Source organism: Anabrus simplex, chromosome 3 (assembly GCF_040414725.1).
Source record: "Anabrus simplex isolate iqAnaSimp1 chromosome 3, ASM4041472v1, whole genome shotgun sequence".
Lineage (NCBI taxonomy): Eukaryota > Metazoa > Arthropoda > Insecta > Orthoptera > Tettigoniidae > Anabrus > Anabrus simplex.
Genome location: NC_090267.1, coordinates 311339939 through 311365412, shown reverse-complemented (window position 1 = coordinate 311365412; position 25474 = coordinate 311339939). Strand labels below are relative to the sequence as shown.

The window sequence follows — 25474 nt, the reverse complement described above, 5'->3', positions numbered from 1 at the left end:
TAAAGACTTGCTAGGATTTGATTAACTGAATTAGCCCTATGTTAGAGTTTATTTTTTATTTTTTTATTTTTTTATTTTCTATTTTTTGTTTTTATGTTTTTGTTTTTTATTTTCATTTTTTATTTTTTTTATTTTTTTAATTCGCTTATCTACTGACTCACGAAGCTGGGGTAGATGAAATCACACCAGAAGAGGTTAAGATAGCGAAGTTACATAGTTAAAATGAAATACAATTACGGTGTAGTTGGATATGGTTAAAATAGTAAACCCTACCTATCTACAAACAATGTAACACATATTGAAGGAAAGAGTCCTCTGGTCCTCTGAGCCACTGTTTTGGTATATTTATTAACACATATAAAACATTCCTGCGGCAAAGAGTTCTGACACCTCGGCATCTCCAAAAATCATAAAAGTAGTTAGTGGACGTAAAACCAGTAATATTAAATATTAATAGATGAATATCGGAGTTAATTTGGTCTAACAAATGTCGTTAGGTTCAAATTTTTCCGTATAACAAATAATTGACGAGAGAAAGGAATACGAGGATATATACGTACAATACCCAGGAGGGATGATGTTGATCATGCAGGGATAGCTCGTTGATGATAATCAAAGCTGTCAAAATGGAATCAATCAGTAATGAGAATAAATATCATTTGAAGCACTTAACACGCTTCCTTATCTTGCTTGGGGTCATCAAATATTCGAGATGCGTAAGAGTATTTCGAGACCCTTTATTTTTGTGATGCCTTCATTTTTAGAGGTATTAGACCTCTTCTCATAGTTAAGAAGGGATGATTATCTCAATGCACAGCAACGAATTCAACGGGAATTTGAAGGTTTCGTTTAAGAAAAATACAAACACTGAAGTCCTTCGGCCTAGGGTGCGTAGAGGGCCATGAACTAGTTGCGCCACAATTAGGTATTTCCGGACCAGAGAGTCCTTGACTCGGAGGATGGACAAAGTTGCACTTATAAAGTTTGGGATCAGATATTGCTAGTTTAAAAACGCACAGAGTGACAAGGAGGCAATACCGAGCCCAAGATCAATGATCAGCGCCTGGGCGATAAAGTGATGGCCCCAACAAGACTCTCGGCTGTGGAGGACCCTTTTTACATGACATGGTTACAGAAACTGAAAGAAGGAGGTCAGTGAAGAGCCTTGATATTTGACATTTTCTGATATCGTTAAATGTCGATTGCATTTATCATGTTGTATTTTTCAGTATAAACCAATCTAATGTTTGCCTCTTTATGTGCAAAGCGAGTCGTTTAGTTTCAAAGGGAGATAAGTCACAAATATTTTTTTAGGAGAAACCCAAAACACTGCAACTCAGTTGTATGATTGAGTTTAAAAACTGGCAATAGGCCTACATTTATAACAATATAAATTCGTGTCCTCATCCCGAGATGGTGCTGCTCTTTTCAGGCACACCCCCAATGGATGTGAGCAGCCTGTGCCTGTTTAATCACATAACAGCCCTTCCGCCAATCTTAAACTTCTGGCAATATCAGCAATCAAACCCGGTACCCTGAGAACGGCAGCTAATAACGCTAACCGTTACACATCTGAGATGGACAATATTTAGTGTTTTAGCGTATGGCTTTTTTTCTAGTGCCGAGAGTGTCCGAAGACATGTTCAGTTCACCTATTACGTACCTGCTTTTGCGGTATAGCCCGTAGGTGTGAGCTAGACGCAACTCTGTGTGAGGGTGTTGTCTTTGCGTGTAGGTGTAACGGTGTAGACTAGGAATGGGAAGAAAGGGGCCGTGGCCTTGAGGAGTTACTGATCTCTTAAAATGATTATAAGGGTGTTCAGTGGTTGTAGTAAGGGTGCCAAGGACAGGGCGTATGCCACTGGTGAAATCTCGATTAGAGTATGATTCCAGTGTATAGGACCCTCACCGGGATCACTTGATTCGAGAACTGGAAAAGATCCAAAGGAAAGCAGCACGCTTTGTTCCGGGTGATCCGACAAAAGAGTAGTGTTACGAAAATGTTGCAAATCTCGAGTTGGGAAGATTTGGGAGTAAGGAGACGAGCTGCTCGACTAAGCGGTATGTTCTGAGCTGTTAGTGGAGTGGAATGACAGACGAATAAGCTTGAGAGGAGCTTATAAAAGTAGAGAATATATACTATGAAGGTAAAAAGTATAATCAAGAGGACAAATTGGGGAAAATATTCATTTATATGAAAAGGAATTAGGGACTGGAATAATTTATCGGGAAATGTTCGATAAATTTACAAATTTTTTGAAATAATATAAGAAAAGACTTTGGTGAACAATCTGACACAAGTGTGTCAGCCCTAAACGTTGATTGATTGATTGATTGATTGATTGATTGATTGATTGATTGATTGATTGATTGATTGATTGATTGATTGATTGATTGATTGATTGATTGATTGATTGATTGATTGATTGATTGATTGATTGATTGATTGATTGATTGATTGATTGATTGATTGATTGATTGATTGATTGATTGATTGATTGATTGATTGATTGATTGATTGATTGATTGATTGATTGATTGATTGATTGATTGATTGATTGATTGATTGATTGATTGATTGATTGATTGATTGATTGATTGATTGATTGATTGAAGAAAACGCCTCTAAGGCAGTTAGTATAGGAAAAGACAACCAGAAAGAGAAAATGAAAACTTAAAAAGTAAAAATTCTTTAGAAAAAAAATTATTCAGCCTAAAGGAGAAACTGATAAAGATAATTCGCCTTCGAATTCATAGGTAAAGACAAGGTAACCATTTGATGGGGAATCTGACACCTGGGTGACATTTCAGGGTGAAACTTAATTATGTGAGGGTATGCCTTTCACGATTTTCATTGAAGGTATGTAATCAGTAATCAGTAATCACATTTCATTGATTTCTGTTATGCGTCATTTATATATTTTATGCCTTTCCCGTGTACATGCATTTCATACTTTTCCGTCCATGCATGTACAGTACTCTAATATCAAGATTTCCTGTACATTTCAGCTTCAACTATCTCTGTGCTGTGGTTTCTGTATATGACCGTGTATTTGATAGTAATGAATTCAAATCATTATCAGCTGTTGATTGGCTGATATTCTTACACCGTATTGGTAACTGGCACTAGACTCGTTGGCTGAATAGTCTGAGTACTGGCCTTCGTTTCAGAGTGGTCCCGGGTTCGATTACCTGCCGGGTCGGGGATTTTAATCGCTTCTGATTAATTCTTCTGGCTCGAGGACTGGTTGTTTGTGTTCGTCCCAACACTCTCCTCTTCATATTCACACAACACACTACACTGCCAACCACCACAGAAACACGCAATAGTGATTACATCCCTCCATATAGGGTTGGCGGCAGGAAGGGCATCTAGCCGTAAAACAGGGCCAAATCCACATGTGCGACGCAGTTCGCACCCGCGACTCCACAGGTGTGGGAAAAGCAGTAGGAAAAGAAGAAGAAGATTGGTAACTGCAGCTATGATCTAAAGAGTTTTGTTTTGCAGTATATTTGCCTGGTGTGAAAATGGGAAACCATGGAGAATCATGCTTAGGGCTGCCGATAGTGGGGTTCGAACCCGTTATCTCCCGAATACAAGTTCAGAGCTACGTGACGCGAACCGCGCAGTCACTCGCTCAAAATTTCTAAATGCGTGAATCATTAGTAGAAGATCGTTGTATAACTGAAGTAAGGGCTAAGAACTTTGTTGGTGGATATAAATGCCCTTGCGAGGCAGAGAGTACAATTTCAATAGAAGACTTTCATCGCCATAGCACTTAACTAAGAAAGAAATCTAGGGACAACAATGCCACATGTTGTGCTTAATACATCACTGTACACACTGTTTCGTTATGCTTTAAGAATACTCGGGTGCCACTTTTTAACTTACGAATGATAAACGAACCTTTCACTTCAATCGGGAAAGCGAGATTCTAAAGATGAACTCAGCATACCTTAATCAAACATCACCACCGTCACATTTCACGCTCCAGCTTATGAAAACTCTCCCACTGATGGAGAGAAAGTTGTGAGATATATAAACCCGCTACGGTTCCTTTCTCGTATGTCATCCTCATCTAAAATATCATTTCTGTCTCTATTATAGCTGATGATCTGAAGATGCGAAATGTGGTTTCCGCTAACTTAAATTCAGTGAAATTCAAAATGTTATACTTCACCAACAGCAAAAATAACTTAGATTTTAAAAAATCATGCCTAACATATATTACCATTCAAAAATATGTCTAAAACACTAGTAATTATATGTAAAAAAAGAATATATAAACTTGTCTGTGGCAAACTAACGACAAAGCAAAGCAAAGTCATCTCCGAACACGCCATGAAGGTAAAGGCTTCCACTATCTGTAGCCTCTGCACTTGGTGAGGTAGAGTGGTCGGCTGTACGCCAGCCCGCCTTTGGCTCCAAGAATTTTAACCTGGTACGCATACTTGGTGTAGGCTGGGCGAACCTCAGTTCCATGTGCACCTCCGGAAGAGGATATCTCATTTTTTAAATTTTCGACTTCCAGACGGGGAATCGAAACTCCGTCCTTCTGGGTGAACCGATCACGCCTATACCGCCTCGACCAGGCAGCCCCTAACATAATGACAGCTGTAGAATGTATCTAGAAATAATCTATAGTTCAAGTTTTATCTATTTTGACTATTTAGCGAATAAATAGAAAATTAAGTAAGACATGATAATAAATGTCTCCTTGTATAAAACAAACTAAACACATACTGTTGATTCCCGGCCCTGCCACGAAATTTAAAAAGTGGTACGAGAACTGGAAAGGGGTCACTCAGCCTCGGGAGGTCAACTGCGTAGAGAGGGGTTCGATTCGCACCTCAGTTATCCTCGAAGTGGTTTTTCGTCGTTTCGCACTTCTACAAGCAAATGCCGGGATGGTACCTAACTTAAGGTCACGGCCGCTTCCCTCCTTCCATCCTTCCTTCCTTGTCTGTCCCTTGCAATCTTTCCACCTCTCGATCAAAGTTTCAGACCCATTGGATTGTTGCTACAAGTCTCCCCACGTGATTGGTCGCGGAGGAATCAACTCCAGTATACGGACTCCGGTGTGGCGTAGCTGACTTGCAGTCTGTACAGTGAAGTGTTCCCCGTCAAACATGCCTCGACGACAGAGAAGAGCACGCTATCAACAACTGTCGATCGTAAAAGTAACTTCTATTGTAAATCGTGCCTAGAGAGACCAGAGAGTATAAGATTTTTGATGTAATGTTGCCTCTAGCGGGCTGTTAGAAATTTGTTAATGTTGAAGAGCATGTGAGCTCTTTTATAAGTTTTCTGTAATTGTGGGAAGGCTAGAGATTGTAACTTTTGGAGCAAGTGCTCTTGAATTGGGGGATTTCTGCCCTTGCCTAAATTATACCTTCTTTATAAAATTGTAAATAGTGTAAACTTGGGCTGGTAGCTCAGAATATGTAAATCTGGGGCTTGTAGCCCAAAGCTGTTAAATTCCCTATTCTGGGGTTCTCAATTTTTAATCCCCAAATTTGTCATTGTGAATTTACTAAGTGAAAATTTGTTTTGTTGTTTTTGAAGAAATACAAATTCAGTCCAAGTTTTAAATTAATTTTGATATTGTAGATAGACCCATTCAACACAGCACCTTCTCTCACCTCTCTGCGATCCACCAAAATACGGTAAAGCAAACAATAATCAAATAACGAAACAGACTTTCAACCTATTAGCTCGTGTTACGTACATTTAGTACGTGTTGAAGAGACGTTAAGTACAGAACACTGTAGCTCAATTGATAAACAAACCGACGCGAAATCGGGAAGTTGTGGATTCGGATCCCACTGGTGTCCGGTTGGCCATTTTTGTTCTGTACTTAACATCTCTTCAACACGTACTGACTGTACGAAAGGCGACCAAATAGGTTGACAGTCTGTTTTGATTACAATGCGGTCGTGAAAATTCAATATTCAATAACCAAATAAGTAATTCAGATATGGTAGTATATCCCAACCCATTGTCTTAAGTATATCCCCCGAAACCTTATCAAATCCAGCTGCTTTTCTAGTTTTCAACGTTTGTATCTTACTGCAAACGTCATTGTTGTCGTAGGTAAATTTTAATACTTCTTTAGCATTAGTCACCTCCTCTATCTGGACATTATCCTTGTAACCAACAATCTTTATATACTCCTGACTGAATACTTCTGCCTATCGAATATCCCCACATACAAACTCCCCTTGTTCACTAATGATTTCTGGAATGTTCTTCTTGGGACCTGTTTCTGACTTAAAGTACCTGTGCATACCGTTCCATTTTCCCAAAAAAATTTATATGAATGCCAATTATGCTTGCAATCATGTTGTCCTCAGCTGACTTCTTTGCTAGATTCGATTTCCTAGTAAGTTCCTTCAATCTCTCCTTAATTCCACAGCCATTTATAACTCTATTTCTATCCAATCTGCACCTCCTTCTTAGTTTTTGATTGAGAATCTCACAAGATAATTCATATATCAATGTTCAATTTTACAAATTATTTTAAAGCCGGACGAAATTCCGGCACTTCGGCATCTCCGGAAAACTTACAAAAGTACTTAGTGGGACGTGAAACTAATAATATTACTATGGATTATTTTAAAAAAACAGAAAAGGAGAAAATTTTGTACAGTTATCTTTGGTAGTTTTTGAACTGTAATGAAAAACCTTGTGTATAAACTATAGTTATGGAAAAGAGCTACAAACAAATGACACAGTGTGAGGTAGCAAGTATATCCTTTCAAGTAGAGGATACAATTTATTTATTTTAAGGCTTCTTGACGGAATGGTCATCATAGCAACCTTCGGTTCAGAGAGCCCCGGATTCGATTCCCCACCGGCTCGGAAATTTTAGCCGCTGGATACAGGAAAGGTGTTTGTGTTCGTCTTAGTGCACACATTTTCATTTGCACACAGAACCTCACACTACCAACGATTACAGGAACATACTGAAGTGAATACATTCCATTACATAAGATTGGGATTAAGAACCCAAAAAAAATGTAAAAGGCCAGGAATAACAAAATGAAAAAGAGGGAAGTATATTCCACAAAGAAAAATGTTTGAAAATGTAATTTTTTTACACGGAGGTGTACCTCCTCCATCAAGTGATCATGATTTATTCTAGTGTTTGTGCATAGAATTATAAAACTATAATACACAAAAAGGTGTTCTGGAAAGTGTAGAAGACAAAATAACTCTGCCAATATTAGATAAAACACACCCTTTTCGTCAATACTTTGAACCCGTTTACATGCATCTGTTTCAGTAGTTTCTCGCAAGTACATTACTCCTTTGATTTACCATCCTTCCGACATGAAGACAATTCCTTGATGTACATTGCAATGATCTTTGACAGTGTTAGTTAATCTTTCTCTTGCCGACACGATATTTCGAAATGGCTCTCTTTTTAACTCAGAAGACATAGAATATTACTCAGTGTGCAAAATTAGACAAATCTCTTTAAAGTAACATGTAATATACATTTACTATTTTGTGTGAGACCGTATTTTCCACTAGGAACCATATGAAATAGAAGTACAGAACCAGAATCATATTCTGCGATGGTTAAAAGAGTGGTGCAGCTTGTTGGGTGTAGATGAATATAGGTCCTATGTGTATTGTGGTGAACACAAACACCCTATCGCCTTAGCTAGATTAATTAACCATACACCGGCCGAGAATCGAACCTGGGCTCCTCTGAACCACAGGCCACTACGCTGACTATTCAGCCAAGGAGCCGGACAATTAGTATATTTTATATTTATAATATTCAATAATTTTAGATTACATTGTTCTTTGTCGCTGTAGAAGGAGTTAATTTGCATGATAATGAATGGAAGTAGCTGTAGAGTGAAGATTAATCAGAGGGATGAAGATGGATGTTACATCACGGGGAACAGTGAATATTTACACCAACAAGGATGAGCTTGCTCATGACCACACAAGGAGGAATTTAAAAGAAAGTTGAAGATGGAAGTTTATATTGCTCACATTTTTAATCACGCGGCGAAAATACTTGTGTAGCATAATTGAGAAGAGAAATGGATTCAAATCACATTATTGCCCATCCTAGATGTGGAATTCTGTAGTTCCCCTAATTTAAATCCTATTAATCCTGGTTATTACCACAGCATCTCAGCCCTACTCGAGAGGTTCGGAATACGCTCTAAACTATAGATTCAGTGGCTTTTTACCAATATACACTTAAGAAAATGGAAATTGCAACACCATGAAGGCATTGGTCGTTTGTGTTGATTTTCAAGATATGGAACGATACCATGTAGGTATGTAAACGATCAAAGTTTCAGACCCATTGGATTGATGCTACAGGTCTCCCCACGTGATTGGTCGCGGAGGAATCAACTACAGTACACGGACTCTGGTGTAGCGTAGTTGACTTGCAGTCTGTGCAGTGAAGTGTTCCCCGTCAAACATGCCTCGACGACAGAGAAAAGCACGCTGTCAACAACTGTCGCCGTTTGAGAGGGCTCGGATAATTGGGCTGTGTGAGGCTGGATTATCGCTAAGGACTGTCGCTGCACGTGTTGACCGACAGGCGTCTACGGTACAACGTGTATGGCAGCAGTGGTCAAATGAAGGTACCCACACTCGTAGACCTGGCACAGGCCAAGCGCGACGGACAACTGTGAGAGAGGATCGCCGCATCATTCGGATGGCCCGGATGGAACCTCATGCAACAGCAGCGCAAATTCGAACAGATGTGGCATCCCACATTACACAACAAACAGTTGGTAATCGCCTGCGTGCAGCTGGTTTACGAGCCCGTGTCCCTGCAGAAGGTGTTCCATTGAGCCCGTAACAGCGACGTGTAAGGCTGGCCTGGTGTCGAGAAAGATCGACGTGGGTTGACGAATGGCATAGGGTCGTCTTTAGTGATGAATCGCACTTCTGTCTTGCCCGCAGTGACCGCCGGAATCGTGTGCGCCGACGTACCGGGAAGAGGGGCCGCCCAGATCTTATTGTCGAGAGGCACACAGGGCCAACACCAAGCATTATGGTCTGGGGAGCTATTGGCTTTAATGTGAAATCACAATTAGTGCTTGTTGAGGGCAATATGACTGCTCGACAGTACGTTGATAGGGTACTCAATCCAGTGGTTGTCCCTATGATGGCGAACATTGCTAATGGGATGGTTCAGCAGGACAATGCCCGGGTTCACACTGCACGCATCTCCAGAGAAGCTCTCCACGACATCACAACCTTAGAATGGCCAGCCAGATCCCCGGACCTCAGTCCTATTGAGCATGTGTGGGACATGATGGGTCGACAACTGGCCAACCGTCCTCAGCCACCCACAACTCTGGAACAACTGACCCGTGCAGTGTAGCAAGCATGGGCCACAATTCCTCAAGAAGCGATCCAGGGCCTTATTGACTCCATGCCTCGACGAATTCATCAATGTACTGGAGCTCGTGGTGGGCACATCCTGTATTGATTGTTGTCCAAACTTGCGGTCAGAGGGACCTGAAAGTGTAATCATCGAATCACAACCAAACACTCGTCCTGCATGTTCAATTACAGCAATGTAGCACCACTCCTTCTGGGTGTTGCAATTTCAATTTTCTTCAGTGTATCAAGCCATCGAAAATGTCATCAGAATTGGCATTGCAAAAAATGTATTTCTTAAATTTAAATATTATGTTGTGAAGTGTCCGGGCGAGTTGGCCGTGCGGTTAGAGGCGCGCAGTTGTGAGCTTGCATCCGCGAGATAGTGGGTTCGAAGCCCTGAAGATAGTTTTCCGTGGTTTCCCATTTTCACACCAGCCAAATGGTGGGGCTGTACCTTAATTAAGACCACGACCGCTTTCTTCCCACTCCTAGGCCTTTCCTATCCCATCGTCGCAATAAGACCTGTCTGTGTCGGTGTGACGTAAAGCAAATAGTAAAGGTCGTGAAGTGTTGTGTGTTTACGGTGTTGATGGACCGTCGCTAAAGGCTTTCGTCAATGAACCGTCTGCAGGCCTTTGAAATGTGGATATGTCACAGAATGTTGAATAGCTCATGGGTAGACGACGTCACCAACGAGGAGATAATGGTGCCGGAAAATCACGTGAAGTCTGACCCATCATAAAATTCAGTAAATCAGACTATTTCGATCTCATCTTCATGAATTACAGATGAACGGATTTTTTAAAAGGGTGTAACTCACTATTTGCGTTATTTTATGTTTTCCTCACTTCGAAAACTTTAAACATTGGCCTACCGATTGCTTTTAAATGGGCGTTTTTTATGCCTTGGGTTGAATGAGGACGGAGGGTCAAAGATGGCTGTTTGTTCTAAACGGGCGTATATCATTGACACTGTCTCTGAAGAGACAAAACAAACACCCAGAAACGAAAGAGTTAACTTATTTATTTACTCACACGAAATAAAAGGTTTGGTATACCGGTACTACAGTAAGCCGTACCATCAACGAAACTTTCTTCAGTTCAAGGACAATTACCATCATCATCACCGTCACACCCAACTCAAACAAATCCCATTAAAAAGGAAAGATACAAGAAATGATGAAAATACAGACCTGCATTCCTTACGAGCACAAGGACCTCTACACAGAAATCTTTCTTTGGTCAACCGAACATGAAAATTACATAAGAATACCGACAAAGAGTAGTATGGATAAAAATATTGATGTTAATTATATTATTTTGCTTGTCTAATTTGTTCTATACTCTAAGAAGCAACAATGACATCAAATATTAGTTTTTGAATACTGAACTTGTCCGCCTCTGTGGTTGTCCGGGTTCGATTCGCGGCTCTGCCACGAAGTTTGAAAAGTGGTACGAGGGCTGGAAAGGGGTCCACTCAGCCTCGGGAGGTCAGCTGAGTAGAGATGGGTTCTATTCCCACCTCAGCCATCCTGGAAGTGGTTTTCCGCGGTTTCCCACTTCTCCTCCAGGCAAATGCCGGGATGGTACCTAACTTAAGGCCACGGCCGCTTACTTTCCTCTTCCTTCTCTATCCCTTCCTATCTTCCTATCATTCCCCCTCACCCCCCGGCAAAGCCCCTGTTCAGTATAGCTGGTGAAGCCGCCTGGGTGAGGTACTGGCCCTCCTCCCCAGCTGTATCCCACTGACCCAATGTCCTCACGCTCCAGGACACTGCCCTTGAGGCAGTAGAGGTGGGATCCCTCGCTGAGTCCGAGGGAAAAACCAACCCTGGAGGGCAAACCGATTAAGAAGAAGAAGAAAAAGAAGAAGAATACTGAACTTGAAACTTAATCAAATATATTTACCGAAAGGCTGAATAAAAGTACGTTCCTAAGTACCAAAATGTGAGGCTGAATGATAAGTTATGTATTACTTAGATAATTATCATATAGCAAAGACAAAGACAAAGTCACCTCCGTACAGGCCATGAAGGCCGTTGGAGGAGTGTAAGTAAAGGCTTCCACCATTGTTAACTGCGGCACGTGATGGGGTAGAGTGGTTAGCTCTACGCCCGGCCGCCTTTGCCCCCAGGAATTAACCTGGGGTGTAGGCTGAGTGAACCTCAGGGCCATATGCACCTCCGGAAGTGGGAATCTCGTTTCTTAAATTTTACAACTTCCTGACGGGGATTCGAACCCACGTCCTTCCGCGCGGACCGAGCACGCCTTTATCGCCTCGGCCAGGCAGCCTCTAATTATCATATGGACTTCCATAAAATAAATTGATTATATTCCAGTTCACTCCTACCCGATTTCTCAAATTAGAGGTTGTATTTTTTTCAAAGGGCGCAAGGCAGAAAAGTTGATAATGAAATAAAAAATAGGATCACTTTGCAACTTACGAATCAGATAAAAATAATTTTTAAAATACGAAAAGTAGTCTATACTTTTAGTATTCACACTTTCTTTTGCATTTTTTCTGAAGTTTAGTCAATATGATATACACCCCTTTTAAAAAATTATATTCAAATACAATTTCATACAATCGATCAGATTATCCAGGACACAGAACGGGTGACAGTGTTTCGAATTCCATGATACTGCAAATCTGATACGAGAACCACAAAATAGGGTAACTTACTCCATGATGGTCACCAACATTCTGTGAGGAGATGACAGCAGAAAAATAAAAGCGTCTATCCTGAAGTCGCGTGGTTATGGCTTGTGTTTCTGCACCTCTGCGTTCCACGGCAGTGGGGCTTAAGTTTCAACGAGCTGTATACCTCTGTCTCGAGAGCAATAAAACAGAGAACTTTTATTCTTTCACCCTGCTTAAATTATCTTCATGTTGCCCGACAAGCTTCTCGCTCTCTTCTGGCTGGACCATTAATTGACATAACCGGAAGTTTCGGGCGCATTCTCAAGTGACTTTCAAACCGGTTGGACGTTGTTGCTTACAGGGTGATGCATATCCATGAGGCTCCATGATCATTCAGGTTCAAGGTGTATTTCCAAGTTTTTATGATGCACTTCTGGTTGAACTAAACCAGGTTTGTCGTGTAATCTTGCTGTGAGAGTGCTCTTTAAAAAGAGATCAGAAGCTGAAAAACATAGACAAAGCTACAAGGATTTATTTATTTGTTTATTTATTTATTTAATTAATTTATTTATTTATTTATGCTAGTGGTTTAACATCGCACTGACTCATCGAAGGTTTTTGGCGATGCAAGGATGCGAAAGGCCAAGGAGTGGGAAGGAAGTGGCCGTGCTCTTAAGGTACAGCCCCAGGAATTTGCCTGGTGTGAAAGTAGAAAACCACGGAAAATCATCTACAGGGCTGCCGATAGTGCGATTCGAACCCAACATCACTAGAATGCAAGCTTACAGCTACGCGACCCTAACCACATGACCGATTTGCTCGGTGATATAGTCAGGCCTACTCTGAGTTAAATTATTTCAACGTAAGAGGCATAGGAGTGCTTGATAGTTGAGTGTGGCATCGTTCTTGGCTTCTCAAATTTGTAGTTTTATGTGTCTGTTGATATTATGATCTCAGCCCCGGGACCTCCAGTCTTGCGTGTAATTTGAACACAATGGATGTGGCACCTAACTTTAAAAACCCCTGATTGACAGGAATTCATACCACGGCAGCCTTCATAGTGTTTAAATGACAGCAATCGGCCAAATTCTTCCAAATCTTCAATAAGTAATCAATATATTCCCAAGAAAAACAGTTCCAAGGAAGTAACAAAAAACACAACAGATTGAACATTATGATTTATAGATCAGTAGTGGTGAATGCGAGGTTAATGTTCATTGCATACATTCAAAAGTGCTGTCTTCACGAAAATATCTTAGGCCTATTTCTAATACGATATTATGTTAGCGGAGTTTAATGTTGCTGGGGAGACGACAAATTGTTCCCGTAAATGCCCTCCGCCATAGAAGTGTAAATGTATTTTAACTGCCATTTATGCAGTTAACTCAGAACGTCCTAACTCTGTGTGAATGGTCTCGAACTCACATCTCAAAAAAAAAAAAAAAAAAAAAAAAAAGAACAGGGGGAAGATATTACAGGTAGAAGAACTTTCTCCAATAAAAAGGAAGAGGCTTGATGTTAGACCAATTGAAATTCCTGATTTTGAAACCGCATGTACCCCTACACTATCAAAAACGTTGCATGAGGAGAAAAAAAAATCAGAATCAATTTAAGTTGCCACTGAATTATTGCTTACATTATGTTTCCGTATGGATAGACCACCTCCGCAGTGTAACGGGTTTGCACTACTAGCTAGTTCCATTTAAAGGCATACTCTTGTAATGAAATATCACACCACGCTTTCTTCCTTAATACAGGATGTCCTAAAAGTCCGTTAACATTTGACGAGGCAATAAATCATGGAATATTGTAGGTGGAGAAGTAATAATGACCAACACATGGCGCTGGATAGCAACATGTCATCGATGCCGCATGAGACCCGTGCACGGTATAAAAGGAGCTGTCGTGAGAGAGGATGTCAGATGCGCCTGCAATCGCGGCATATTGACGTCACCAGAAAAGGCACTGTTAGTGAATCTTTATACGTCGAGGCTTCCCTGTATGGATGAGGGAAGAAAGAATAAAAGTCTTAGGAAAACAGATACTGAGAGTATGTACATGGAATGTATGAACTCTATTACGGCAAGGAAAATAAGAAAATGCTAAATAAGATATGGTAAGAAACAACCTTACATACTAGGAATGAGTGAAGTTTGATAGGGTGAGAGCAGAGAGCCGGATAGTGGCAGATATACAGATGTACATTGTATTAGTCAGGTTGAATGTATCATGGGAAACATGGAGTAGGGGTGATATTTAAGAAGAATATAAAGCCTGAAGTGATGAAAATTGAATAATTATATAACTGGATGAATAGTGGTGCTAAGTCTGAAAGGTGATAAAGATCTGGTAATAATTCAAATTTACATGCCAACCAGATAAAATCCAAAGGAACAGGGAGGGGAGTGCTATGAGCAAACAGAGGAGAATAGTGGGAGAGGAAAGAACAATGCATGTGTGATGATAATGGGTGACTAGAACGACGTTGTCGGACAGGATGACAAAATAGTTGGGAAATATGGACTCGGAGTTAGAAATGAGAAAGGTGAGATGGTAGTTGACTTCTGTTAACGGAACAGCATCGCAATAGGCAATACATTGTTTGAAAACAGTAAAGGGCGAAGGTATACTTGGGCATTTAGAATTAATAATGAACGATACCAAATAGACCAACTCTTGTTTCAACAAAGATACAGGAACGGTTTAAAAAGTGATCAAAGTTATCCAGGAGCGGATATCTGTTCTGACACAGGGCTGTGTATTCAATTTAAAAAATAAGAGTATCCAAGAGGAGAGAGATGATATATCTCGAAAATTTGATGGAAGATGACATGGTCAAAGAGTGGGAGAAGAGGTTTATTGAAAGGCTACAAAATGAGAGGTAGAATGTGTTAATGATTAATGGAGAGGTTCAGAAACAAACTTAGAGAGACAACAAAAGAAGTTCTGGAAACGAAACGCAGAAATGAAATAGAAAATAATTGGGTAACTGAAGAAATACTGGACAAAATGGAAGAAAGGAGAAAATGTAACAATGCTAACACTGAGGAAGGAAGGAGTAAAGAAAATTGAATAATGAACTAAAATACCAAAGAAAAGAGGATCAGGCAAACTTGCAGCAAAATAGAAAGGCTGGAAAGAGAAGGTAAATTTGACCTGATGTACAAAGAAGCTATGGAGCTGACATTCAAGGAAAGAAGGAAAGGAAGGAGAATGACTGACATTGGGAGGTCGGATGGACAGATAGTAAGTGAACCTGAAGAAGTTAGGGAACAATGTAAACAGTAGATAGACCGATGACCTTAGATGTTAGGCCCCTTTAAACAACAAGCAAGAAACAGTAGATAGAATGGTTATACGATTGGAGTAGCAGACCTTATGGAATAGTATAAATCTGAAGAAAGAAAATTAAATGAATGAAGATCAGATTGGTTTCAGTATACTAGAAGAGGAAGTAGAGGCAGTTATTAAGGAAATGAAGATTGGAATGACAGTTGGTGTAGATGGAATCCCAGTTGAACTACTCTAGGTTCTGCAGGAGAGGGGAAAGGAAATATCTGTAAAACTTCGTCAAGAAGTATACTTGAAAGAAAAATGGCTGAAAGATTTTCTTGAGAGTATAATAATACCTATAGAAAAAGGAAAAATATTAATAATTGTGCAGAACACAGGACACTAAGCTTAATATCTCATGTGGCCAAATTACTATTAAGAACAATTAACACCAAGCTCGATAGCTGCAGTCGCTTAATTGCGGCGGCCAGTATCCAGTAATGGGGAGATAGTGGTTCCGATCCCCACTGTCGGCAGCCCTGAAGATGGTTTTCCGTGGTTTCCCATTTTCACACCAGGCAAATGATGGGGCTGTACCTTAATTAAGGCCACGGCCGCTTCCTTCCACTTCCTAGGCCTTTCCTCTCCTATCGTCGCCGTAAGACATATCTGTGTCGGTGCGATGTAAAGCAAATAGCAAAAAAAAAAAAAAGTACAATTAACAGAAGGATTTTCTGTTTTAGCTAGTGGCTTAACGTCGCACCGACACAGATAGGTCTTACGGCGACTATGGGATAGGAAAGGCCTAGGAGCTGGAAGGAAGGGGCCGTGGCCTTAATTAAGGTACCCTGCATTTGCCTGGTGTGAAAATGGGAAACCACAGAAAACATCTTCAGAGCTGCCGACAGCGGTATTCGAACCCACTTTCTCCCGGATACCACAAGGATTAATAGACGAATGGAGAATTATATTGGGAAAAAGCAGTATGGATTTCGACATGGTGTGGGCAAAAGGGATGTCATAGGTTTACCGAAAAGAAATGAAATGTCGTATGGCTTTTAGTGCGGGATATCCCAGGACGGATTCGGCTCGCCAGGTGCAGGTCTTTTTATTAGACGCCCATAGGCGTAGGATGAAATGATGATGAAGACAACACGTACACCCAGCCCCCGTACCAGGGAAAGTAACAAATGATCGTTAAAATTCCCGACCCTGCCGGGAATCGAACCCGGGACCCCTGTGACCAAAGGTCAGCACGCTAACCATTTAGCCATGGAGCGGGAGATAGGTTTACTGAGAGTTATAGGGGAAAGGTACGGTACATAGAGAAGAAGAGAAGAGTATACAGTATGTAGTCTTTATAGACTTAGAGAAAGCGTTTGACAGGTTGAGGTGGGATAAGCTCATGAAAATATTTAGGGAGCATGGACTTGAATGGAGAGAGAGAGGGAAGACTGATCGTTGAATTGTATTACAACCTAACAGCAGGAGTGAGAATTAACAGAAGAAATCGGACTAGGGAGATGAGTTAGACAGGGCTGCTGATTATTACCTACTTTGTTTAAACTTTACTTGGAGGAAATAATTTGAAAAAGTTTGGATGGGAAAAGAAGAGTCAACATTGGAGGCAAGAGAATTGAATGCATTCGTTTCACTGATGATATGGCAGTGAAATGAAATGGCGTATGGCTTTTAGTGCCGGGAGTGTCCGAGGACAAGTTTGGCTCGCCAGGTGCAGGTCTTTTGAATTGACGCCGTAGGCAACCTGCGCGTCGTGATGAGGATGAAATGATGATGAAGACAACACATACACCCAGCCCCCTTGCCAGCAAAATCAACCAATGATGGTTAAAATTCCCGACCCTGCCGGGAATCGAACCCGGGACCCCTGTGGCCAAAGGCCAGCACGCTAACCATTTAGCCATGGAGGTATGGCAGTAATAGCTGAGAACACTTCGTAAGGCCCTCAACAAAATGCTTAGAGACTTAAACAGCAAGTGCAAGGAGCATGGAATGAGCATAGGCCTACACAAAAAGGAAACAAAATTCACGATACTTGGAGGCAAAAGTAGAAAAGCAACAATCAAGATAGAGAGTGAAACTATCGAACAAGTGAATAAATTTAAATACCTTTGAAGCAATATATCTGAAGACCTATACTCTTCTTCTTCTTTTTCTACCGTTTTTCCCGCACCTGTGGGGTCGCGGGTGCGAACTGTGTCGAACATGTGGATTTGGCATTGTTTTACGGCCGGATTCCCTTCCTGACACCAACCCTATATGGAGGGATGTAATCACTATTGAGTGTTTCTGTGGCGGTTGGTAGTGTAGTGTGTTGTGTGAATATGGAGAGGAAAGTGTAGGGACAAACACAAACACCCAGTCCCCAGGCCAGAAGAATTAATCAGAGGCAATTAAAATCCCCGACCCGGCCAGGAATCGAACCCGGGACCCTTTGAACCGAAGGCCTTAACACTGGCCATTCAGCCGATGAGTCGGACCAGAAGACCTATAGGCCTGCTCTCTAACAGATATAAAAGCTCGAATTGCCATAGCTAAGGAAAGCTTCAACAAGGAGAAAAAAACTGTTTTGTGGACCGCTAGAGGAAGAGACTAGTACTGTGTTATGTGTGAGGTGTAACTCTATATGTAGCAGAAACATGGACGCTGAGGAAGAAAGAACAGAGAGGCATTCGAGATGTGAATTTGGAGGAGAATAGAAGGAGTAAGCTGGGGAAACACAATAATGAACGCGGAACTGCTGAGGAGAGTGAGAGAAGAAAGGAGCATGCGAGCTGTGTTTGGAAAAGGAAAGGGAAATTGAGTAGGACATAGCAATGAAATGAAATGGGGTATGGCTTTTAGTGCCGGGAGTGTCCGAGGATATATTCGGCTCGCCAGGTGCTGGTCTTTTGAATTGACTCCCGTAGGCGACTTGCGCGTCGTTATGAGGGTGAAATGATGATGAAGACAACACATACACCCAGCCCCCGTGCCAGCGAAATTAACCAATGATGGTTAAAATTCCGACCCTGCCGGGAATCGAACCCGGGACCCCTGTGGCCAAAGGCCAGCACGCTAACCATTTAGTCATGGAACCGGAAAGGACATAGCAAAATTGGATAGGACATAACAACATGAAAAGATGGTGAAAGGGAAACGAGGAACGGGTAGGAGGAGATAGCAGCCATTAGACAACATTAGAAAAGGAAAGAAAAGGGCAAACACGGAGCACATACAATCGCTTTTCGTCCTTCTATTGGCTTCTCGCCAATGTCACAGTGGTTCGAACCTTGATCGGATTTCACATAAAATAGTGAATCCTGTGGCTATAATCACGAATTCATTATCAACGTAAAACTTTCTTTTGAAAGAGGCTTAAAATAGTTAGCTGGAAGTAGGTTTTGAAGGGCTTGTTTCTTTCAAAGATGCCTTCAGAGTGGACACTAAAATGTGCTGTATAAGATGAAGAAGAAGATAATTGTTTTCAAGAGGCCTACCATCTACTTCATCAGCCTCTTCATTTTAAGAATCTGTTCATATATCGGCTAGGATATTGAGCTGAACTACAGTGATTATTATACTCTTGCTCCATATTCGTCTATTTTTAGTTGCCAGATAAATTGCTTCATCAGAATCTATAATAATGATAGTAAGTATACTCAATGACAAAATAAATATTAAGCCCTTAGAACGAGAAGTGGAAATAAAATGAAGCCGCGCCTGCTGGAAGGGTGCGTGACTGTATTCTAATGATTGTAGTATCAGATCAAACGAAATTTGGGCATATTGCTGTCTCATGTCAGTAGAATGTAGCACTCTTGGATATATACGCCGATACGGTTCGAAAGGGATTTGTACAGCTGTTGTGTGCTGTTCTGAGGCAAGTATTCCTACAATTGTTGTAACTGGTCCTTCATAGTACAGATCGGCGATCGGCGATAGGTCGAAGTTCACGTCCGAGCTGATCCCACACATGTTCACTCAAGAACAGACTGGGAAAACTTGCTGGCAACATGTTGTCCGTAGAAATAGGTGCTATGCATGGACGAAAGCTGTCTTGTTGAGAGACTATCCGGTTGGCTTCTCGAGAGCAGGATGTTACCATCATGGTCCCTCGAATCACTACCATAGGTTACGAGTCATATTTGTGGCTTACCAGACCTTGAATCCAGTAGTAATGGCGATGTGTCTCTCCACATCATTGGAAGAATGTGTCCAACACCTCGGTGCCGCGATAATCATTCGAGATAAAGCATTCGAGAAGATGACTCGATGCCATTTGTTCTCAGCCCATGCTTCCTAGTTATGGCACTCTCCAAAAGGTAGCCGTCGTTGCTCTACGCTTAACATCTGCCAACGCGTGGGACTGTGAGTCCATAAACCGGCTGTTGTCAGTCATCGAGTCATAGTGCAGGATGACGCAGGGTATTGTAGAGAGAGTACAGTACTGTACCTTGTCCGTCTTGTCAGCATGACATGTGCTGTTATGAAAGGATTGTATAATGCTTGGTGCACAGCACGGTTATCTACCATTCGTGTGCTCCATTTTTGTTAATCAGAGTCTTCACGAAATGTGTATTTGCCCTCACGTACACTTGAGGACAAACCATGACGGCCTCAGTTCCTGGAAGTGAGCTGGAAGCGAGCTGCCAATCACATCCTGTACCATGGTGAGTTCACGAGTTCTAAGGGATCCTTGCTTGGTGAGGAGAGGTTGCGAAACCACTTTCTTCCATACTCTCTTCTGATTTTATTCTTTCTTCATGATGAGTGCAGTTTAGTGATCTTTCTAGTATTATTAATAGTAATAAATAAATAAATAAATAAATAAATAAATAAATAAATAAATAAATAAATAAATAAATAAATAAATACAGTGATTGATCATATTATTAGGGCCGCTATGTGAAAGTTGTATTTTTCAAACTTGATAAGACATACACAATTAAACTTCACTGTTATACATTTAATTAATCTAAAACTGCCTTTTGACAAACATATTACACAATTTTACATTTGAAATATCAATGAAAATCATGAAAAAACGAAGGAAACTAGAAAAATCTAATAGTTTGTAACACCTCCCTTCGCAGCAATTACCGCTTGGACTCTATCTGGCATACTACAAATGCATCTGAGGCAGCTATTTTTAATTCCATCATCATGATGCCACACATTGATTAGTTTTTCGATCAGTTGGATCTTATTCGTAACATTATGAGCACAAAGTCCCCTCTTCATTAGCCCACAAAGGTTCTCGACAGGTCAGGGGACAGAGAGAGCGATGTTAAAGAAGTCAACTCGTTGAAGGTCGAATTCTCCTGTTTCTTGGCATCGTGATCAACCACTGTTAGAAATAATGACCCTTATTTTTGTCAATATAGGCGCTATGAAATTATACTACTTTAATAATTTCGCGAGTACTGCCAAAATAATTATTATTATATTTTGCACTAAAGTATGCACGGATATGAATTTTGAACGCGAGAAATTAAAATGAAACTAGATAACCTTCACTAAAAGCTTAGAAGGCAATTCGTGATCCATTTAAAGACATACTCTTTTACTGAAATTCATACCATTCCTTTTTATTAAAACAGGATGATCCAAAAGTCCGTTAACATTTGACAAGGCAGTAAATCATGGAACATTGGAGTTAATAATTGACATACATGATTGGCATGTAATGGGGTTTTATTGACATCAACATAAAGAACACAAAATTACGAACAGATGGCGCTGGACAGCAATACGTCAGGTAAAAATGGCCACTCATACTTGACATGGCATGGGATTTTATTGACAACAGAAACGAGTGCACAAACAGGCCAACAGATGGTGTTGGACAACAACACGTCAGTGACGCTGCATAAGACCCGTATGTGGTATAAGAGGAGCTGCCGTGAGAGAGGACGTCAGATGCGCCTAAAATCGCGGCATGTTGACGTCACCAGAAAAGGCACTGTTAATGCAGCTTTACTGTACTCTATTTTGGCGTCAATAAAGCCCCATGTCATGCCAATCGTGTGTGTCAATTATTACCTGTCTACCTCCAATATTCCATGAAATATTGCCTCGTCAAATTTTAAGCGGACTTTTAGGTCACCCTGTATAATTATGGGAAATGGGAGAGAAATTTTATGACATGAAATGACGTATAAAAATAAAAGACAGAAACAATGCTTACATTTAGAAAGACTTGTAAGTGAAAAATATCCTTTAGAATCCCCACCCCAAATAAAGAATGATGACAGGTGAGTTGTAATAAAGACAAAATAGACATTCTCATACTATTATAATGAACTGTCTTCAAGAAACAAAGGAGTGCATTCTGTATGAAAAAGTAAATGAAAATGAAAACCTACAACCTGTTTTCCATTCGGGGATGGAATGAATGAAGCATATATAGGCTATTAGTACAATGGGGACGCCACTCTCAAAGTGATTTATTAATGACTGACACATGCTATGAAATGAGAATGGAGTGTGTTGCTTGAATGAAAGATGACAGGAAAAACCGGAGTACCCGAAGAAAAACCTGTGCCACCTCCGCTTTGTCCAGCACAAATCTCACATGGAGTGACCGGGATTTAAACCACAGCCCAGCGGGGAGAGGCCGACGCACTGCCATCTGAGCCACGGAGGCTCTCATGAAAAAGTAAATACAGTAAATAATATGAACGTTTCTTAGACAAGAGAGTATAAATGGTCTCTTCAATGAAAATATAGAAATGAAAGGTGCTCCTGTGTATTTCTGTTTTATATGGTGTATTCTTTGAAACTGCCACTCGTATTTATTCTAGGATAATTGTTTGACTGACTGTAACTATGGGAACAATGAGATTGTAAATAAATGTATGATAGTAAGAGCTTTATTTGAATCCAGGTTCACTATAACATACTATATCGTGCACAATTCTTTGCAATGAATTTACAGCTAATTAATTGTTTTCCTTGATTAGGAAAAGCCAGTATAGCCGGAATGTGTAGCCAGGGTGCAATACACACACAGTGGTTTGATGAACAAAGAAGAAATGAAGAGGAAGGGGAGTGAGGAAGCAGTAAGAACACAAAGCCAAACCTCCTGGAAGACGAACACATATGACGTTGACCCCGCTCATCTTTTCTGCATCCTCAAGGTTGTCCAAAATATACGCCCAAATGTTACCTGTCCGGAATTCTTCCACTTGGCCACTTGGCCTCACACAGACCCACTGCGGGGCCTTACAAACTACAGCAAGTCAAAATATGGTAATGCTGTCTAATGCATCTACGAGGTATACTCTGTGTTCCATGACCTTCCCTCATTGTGTTAACTGAATGACTTCACACTCTGCACATCCCTGATAACACTATCGCTGTTATCATAGTGGCAGTTCTTTAAACCCTGTGGGCCATTCTAGACGTTACAGATCAACAAAATGCGTTTGTCGATGGTTCTAGGAGGATCAAGTTGTAAGAAGGCAATGCTTGATTTGATTCAGTGCTTCTTGTTGTCTTTCAAGGAATATAGTACTCATTTAGTTGAAATATTCAGACTAGATTTCGTGTAATTGCATTAACTCAGTCTCTGAAGTAATATTCGAATATGTGAATGTGAATATTTTAAAACACGAATTTGATTTTTAAATAAAAGTGGATTGATTCTTGGCCCGGCTGGGGATTTAATTTGCGTATGGTTAATTCCTCAGACTCAGGGACTGGGTGTTTGTGCATGTCCTAATACAGTCTGTTCATTTACATACAGCAAACTACACTATCAACCACTACAAAAACATGCAATATTTAATACAACCCTAACCATCGAGTTGACGCCAACAAGGAAAACTGGGCCAAATTCACATAATATGCCGACCCCCATAAAATCTGAAAGGCCAGGAAAAGAACACAAAAAAGAGGAAGAATAATAATAATAAGAAGGCTTAATAACTTTGAAACTATTACTTGGTTACAAGATCAGTTTATTGTAATTATTAAGTAAATGGAGCGCAGACGTGCCTTAACTGTCTAACGCATTTATTTCTATAATTCCTGAAACATATTTATCTGATATATTCTTTTCAGTCTGCCTCACGAAAATATATACTGCAAGTTATATTACTGTATGTTTGGATATCTGCCAATGTCGTTCTCCTTCCCCGTTCCAACTTACTTGTGCCAGGATCCTCACTTTAATCTATCCTATCCGATCTCCCTTGGTCAACTCCTGTTCTTTTCCAACCTCGACAATATTAGGTTGCGAGGCCTAGGGAGTTTTTCATGTTCACGCCCTATGTGGCCTTTGTCTTCCTTTGGCCGATACCTTCATTTTTCGAAGTGTCGGATCCCTTCCATTTTCTCTCCCTGATTATTGTGATACACTAATGTACAGTATATATATAAAGGTTGGTTGCCTAGTTGTACTTCCTCTTAAAACAATAATCACCACCACCACCTCTGCCACCGAGCTCGATAGCTGCAGTAGCTTAAGTGCCGCCAGTATCCAGTATTCGGGAGATAGTAGGTTCGAACCCCACTGTCGGCAGCCCTGAAAATGGTTTTCCGTGGTTTTCCATTTTTACACCAGACAAATGCTGGGGCTGTACCTTAATTAAGGCCACGGCCGCTTCCTTCCCACTCCTAGCCATTCCTTGTCCCGTCGTCGCCATAAGACCTATCTGTGTCGGTGCGACGTAAAGCAACTAGCAAAAAAAAAAAAAAAAAAAAAAAATACCTCTGCCAATGTCGACACTGATATAAATAATGCCAATGGACTAAACCTTTACAGATTTCGCCATACATATGTATGCTGATTATCATCAGACGTCGACTACTAACATTTCGGTCCTATTCCTGCCCATCAACATACAGAACATTTCAACTAAGACGTCGCGCGTCTTATTCAGTGGATTCTAAATCCTAACCTATAATTATTTTTTCTAGACAGGTTACAGATTTATTGGCTATACCAGCTATACCTATCGACTGTAAATTACCGTCACCAGTATAATTTACGAAATGTTGGCATCTCTAATGCTATTACTCTCAATAATTTAGAATTGATGTTCGACGGAACTTGGACTTGTTCATATAACGGCTGTGGTAAAAAAAACAAATAGATTTTTCATCAATGCATTTCTGAAGCGTAACACACATTAATTATTCTCGAAAAAGCCGGGCTTAGTAGCTTGGACGGTAGAGCGCTGTCCTTCTCAGACCAACTTGGCAGGATCGATCCTGGCTCAGTCCGGTGGTATTTGAAGGTGCTCAAATACATCAGCCTCGTGTTGGTAGATTTACTGGCACGTAAAATAATTCCTGAGGGACGAAATTACGACACTTTGGCGTCTCCTAAAACAGAAAAGTAGTTAATAGGATGTGAAAACAATAACATTATTATTATTATTATTATTATTATTATTATTATTATTATTATTATTATTATTGTACCGGGAGGTACACCTCAACGCCTCGCATTCAAAATTAGCGCCTAAAGGAACTCCTCTATCAATCAAAAGCGAAACTAATAACACAACAAGTTGGAACTTTAATCAGAAGAAATATTAAGTAATTTTGTTATTGTGCTATTTCCTAAACTGACTGAATTTCTCCTTGTTTTGTTTTGATACGCATCAAGAAGTTTGGACATTTTTCCACAGATGACACTACCATAAAACTATGATCATGCACCCTGGTGCAAGGTGTGAGAACTTACAGTTTAAAGAAGTTTTGCATTTCTAGGTTTTTGTAACTGATTGATGTTCATTTATTTTTGGGTTGGCAATATTTCCTTTTTCTTTCCGCCAGTTTTGAATCTGGCCAATCAAACATTTCTGTAATTAATTTTCAACCTATCACAGGCTTCTTGTTCGATTCTGAGTGTAACTTTGAGATTAACCAATGAAAGTGAGACGGTGTGGCTGGTTTAGCCTTGAATGATCTCGAACCTTCCCTGATGGTTTATAAACTGCGACTTTTCACGTTTCTTCGCCAATTGATCGTCGTCTATCTAAGTGTGTGTGTTTAAGCAGGAGGCGGGTGGCCTCTTTCGTCCGCAACCAGAACCTCTATAAAGTAATGGCCACATAACTTTATTCTTTCTTGCTACCTCCGCAGTTTAATCCGTGGGAAAGGTCCGATTCTTTAGTTATGTAACAAACTTTTCTAAAATGTAAATCTTCTTTCGGCTAATGTAAAAACTTCGTAAAC

At 40.6% G+C, this 25474-nt stretch overlaps 1 protein-coding gene across 1 annotated transcript in view; it reads right to left on the bottom strand.

Moving 5' to 3' along the window:
* Window positions 1-25474, bottom strand: part of LOC136867265 (probable cytochrome P450 49a1) — a 131457-nt gene that overhangs the window by 77260 nt on the left and 28723 nt on the right. The window lies entirely within an intron of this gene.